The 4,248-nt window shown below is 44.3% G+C and overlaps 1 long non-coding RNA gene and 1 pseudogene across 1 annotated transcript; both read left to right on the forward strand.

Moving 5' to 3' along the window:
* On the forward strand, window positions 1-503 carry LOC123483251. Its single transcript, XR_006658143.1, has 2 exons — window positions 1-299; window positions 471-503. It is a non-coding gene; the product is annotated as an uncharacterized LOC123483251 (long non-coding RNA).
* Window positions 504-1,444: 941 nt separating this feature from the next.
* On the forward strand, window positions 1,445-4,248 carry LOC123483249 (annotated as a pseudogene).

Raw genomic sequence — 4,248 nt, forward strand, 5'->3', positions numbered from 1 at the left:
CTTGATCTCACTATCCCCATTCCTTCCGGTGGACCCTAGCCCACCAGAATCACTACCGGCGTACGTTCCCCCCGTCCCAGCCCCTATCCCTTTCCTTGCCCCTGCTCCTGTGCCTGTTGTTGCCCCTTCTCCAATGTATAACCCTGTTACTGCCCCTGCACTGTCCCCGTTGGAGACACTGTACACAAAAGGCAGTGATCAGGGTAGTGACCCCCTGGACCAGGTGCTGATTGAGGACTTGGGTCCTGATGAGAAGGAAGACATCCCTCCATCTCAAAACAACCAGGGCACTGATCAAGGTACTAATGACATCAATTAAATCATGTCTCTTTGCAGTCATGTACTTGACTTCTGAATGTACTGAAGTGGCTGGCCAATGAGCTCACTGTGATGTTATCTAGCTGTGGGGATATGATCTTGTCACATATAGTATAACCAGAAATGTTAAACTAACCACCTTTCTGTCATAGGTTCAAGTGAGGAGCTGTCTGTCAAAGTGCCTGAACAAAATAGAGTGTTCTCTACGTTCCCCAGGTTCTCCACTGGCGCTCCTTCGAAGATTCATCCGCCAAGAAACTTCTTCTGAATCCACGCTGATCAGCCTCTGAGTAACATACATACAGATTACACATAGTAATCTATTCTGTCAACATGTGATTTGGATTAAGAGGTGATGCCGTTTAGCCTTACTGGTTAACTCATCTTTGATAATGTTGACCTGATAGAGTACGGATGCGAAATATTCGAAATGTAATGTACAATGAAATGCGCGAATTCAAACTTTTAAACCTACCCATGGATTTATTTATTTTTGCTTCATGAATGGTGTCTGAAATGTTATGTTGCAAGAACTGCACTATCTGAATTTACAAAATTATTTGTACAAGCTAAATATGGAATTTGAAAGTAGCATTTGTATTTAATCATTTCTGGTAGCTGTGTTTTCTAATTTGATTTTATTTTATACTAATTGTTTATTTGAGATAAGCGCTATGATAATAAAGGTGTGATGCTTTGTTGATAATATGACCGTATCCTTGTTATGATCAATTATTAAAAACAAGAACAAGTGTCACTTGCTTAATAGTGCCCCCTCTGCTGTCCTTTTACAGTAGTGAAAAAATATTTATTTATACCGCTTTCATCCATAACTCTCCAACAGGACACGAGTTTGATGTTTTACTTCACAATTTACATAATATAATTTGCGCCTGCTTGCTACGGTATTCAGTCACCGCTTTCCATTAGTAAGTTGCTGGTTGGCCAGCTAGAAATGACGACACACACATGTGCGGAAGCATTTCAGCAGATTTTGCCCATGTGTACCTTTGTTAGGCAGGCGTAAACAATCTGAATTTACAACATTATCAGATGGTTATTGAAAATTCAGATCGATTTAATCTATTCAATGACAAACTAGCAAAGCAATCAAGACGCTATCAAAATGTCTGCCTCTTGCAACTGTACGCGAGCATGTCAACAAACTCCCACCAGCAGATATCTGTTATGCGAAAAGAAATCAGAATCTCAGGTGAATGAATGCAGTAATGAATGGCTTCTTGGAAAAAGCATCTAGCTAAGTCGTTATCCGTATTACAAACTGACTATATGCTGCTGACCATAATGTGTCAACACAGGTATTTGCATGTTTTCCCCCCAGGCAATTGTTGGACAGTGCTGTTCGTTCTCATCGAAAACACATGACATCTCTCCAGTCTGCTCTGACACACCTTGGCCAGAGTCGATCTCCAAAGAGTCAGCTAAGGCCACAGGCAGATAATAGAGACAGCAGAATTCACTTGAGAAAGGTAGCTAGCTCATGACACTCGATCTCTCAATATCCCTCTTGTATCTTCCTCGCATGACTGTCTTGACCATTGTATTTAGCTTTATCTGACTGGCACTTAATTAAAACTTCTATTCAATATAGAATCATATAGAAAATTCGCACACAGAAATCTTCCGCTTATCAGACTTGCTTCAATGAGAATAACTTTAAATGAGAACGAAGCAGATCTATAGCTTGCATTTTTATCTGAAATTCAAGGGTCGGGCGCAAAGCCAGATAATGGATCTTTTAATTAATGTTCGAATGTGTCAATTTCTACTTCACAGGGACCATCCAGACAGTCCCCATAGGTTACATCAGCTCTGCTCAGAGAATGGTCCCCAGACAGCCAACCAATATTTCGTGGGCCTCCAGGGTCACTCCTTCAGATCCAGCAGAGTGTCTTCAACAACCCTGAACACTCACTGGTCGGCCTGGACAACTATTCTCATGTCTGGTACAGTACTGAGACTGGGATACGGAGCTAAACGTGAGAGTGTGGTAGCTAGCTAAACTTAAGGCTGTTTAAGAAGGTGGCAATTGCGGTACTACATAAAACAATCTGTATTTTTTGCAAAGTCAATTCTCTCATTAGCAAAACGTTTCAAGGATGTCAATCATTTTCTTAGTCATGCACTTTTTTGATCAACTTACCTCCCAACATTCCCAATTTGTCTACACATGTACAATAAATACATAAGCCTGCTGTCACTCATTCCATTTCCAGGGTGGTCTTCCTCTTCCATAAGAACGGCCACCTGAGTTATAAGGCTAAGGTGAAGCCACCCAGACTGAACGGCCAGAGGGTAGGGGTGTACTCCACACGTAGCCCCCACCGGCCCAACGCCCTGGGTCTGACCCTGGCCAAGCTAGACAGAGTCACAGGTTAGTATCAGTCACCAAAACCAGCTCAAATTGCCTTTGTTCTGCACAGTGTGTGCATCCTAATATATAACCCCCAGAATGTTGCAGTCTCTTTTCAGGTTGAGCAGTACATTGTGTATGTATGTGTGTGTGTGTGAGAGAGAGTGTGTGTGTTTTTATAGGGTGTGTCAGACATTGCAGGCATGTTCTAGCCTTATTGTCCCCCTAATTTATAAGCTTGGCATGCCATAGGAACACTATTGTTCAATTTCGAACTGCCTGCTATGTGGTTTCTACTTTCTCTAGATGACACACTTCATCTGAGTGAGATAGACATGATCGCAGGCACCCCTGTCCTGGATATCAAACCCTACATCTCTGACTATGACTCCCCCCACACAGTAGACTGGACAACACAGATACTTATGACTGTGGCGTCCAACCTGAGGGCACCAATGTACCATCAGAAGAGGGGACCACCAGTGTGGAGAGGTTGCATTCAGACTCAATAGCTTCTTTCTCCTGTACTGATGATCCCCAGTTGGACATGGGGGTTGAGAGAGGGAATAGTCATAGCACAGATCCCAGAATACTCCACTCAAAAGACAAATCCAAAGTTCACATCCACCGTCCAGGCGATGCCTCCAGCTCTTCTGCTCCTAAAGCCCCATTCAAAGACCTCACCACTGTGCTGGGGGAGCTCAAGGCCTACATCAGCCAGGGAGATGACCACCTCACCCTGGGGAGCTCTGTAGGAAAGTCCCAGGCTTCAGATGGCCCTAAAACCAAGCCATTGGAGCCAGTGGAAGATAGTGCTAGGCCTTGCTATGGGCAAGAGGCCTACAGCACCATTGCTGGCTGGATCAGGGAGCCTCCTGTGACCAATCTGGAGGTGCGCTTCACCCCCCATGCAGAGAGAGAGCTGGATGAGTTCCTTGCCCCCATCAATGCAGGTAAGCCTATAGAATTCCCCCTGAGCTGAGGTTGACTTGAGAGCTTTATTATTGCTTTTTAAAAGGGAGCTCCATTGTAGCGCCAATTGTTTTTGCAACGTGTTTTGTATAGATATCATTGCATCTTACCAGAGTAAAGTCAATGGTATTAAAAAAGTAATGTTTCTCCGTCATCCATTTGGCCTATTGTTAAAGTAGATCTATGTTCACTGGGTTCTTCCTCTCTGAATGTCCCCGTTTCTCTAGAACCTCGTGACCGACCCAGGTTCCGGTTCCTGCGCGGTCCAAAGGAAGCTGCGGCCGCCATCAGAGGGGTCCTATCTGCAGACCCCAGGTCAGTGTATCGGCGGAGCCGCTGTAAGGACAGACTCTTCTTCTTCACCTTGGACACGGCAGACATCACCTGCTGGTTCGGACAGGGCTTCGCTGAGGTGCTCCGGGTCAGACCGGTGGCTGTTGGAACAGAACTGGCCAGCTGAATGCTTCTGGTTCTATGCTTCTGGTTCTATGGATTGACTTTGGAATCAGCACTCAATAATTGTTTTACAGGTGAATCTGAGAAAATATGAATATTTAACTAAATAAATGCAATGTTATAAACAA

Source organism: Coregonus clupeaformis, unplaced genomic scaffold (genome assembly GCF_020615455.1).
Source record: "Coregonus clupeaformis isolate EN_2021a unplaced genomic scaffold, ASM2061545v1 scaf0054, whole genome shotgun sequence".
In the NCBI taxonomy this organism is placed as follows: Eukaryota; Metazoa; Chordata; class Actinopteri; order Salmoniformes; family Salmonidae; genus Coregonus; species Coregonus clupeaformis.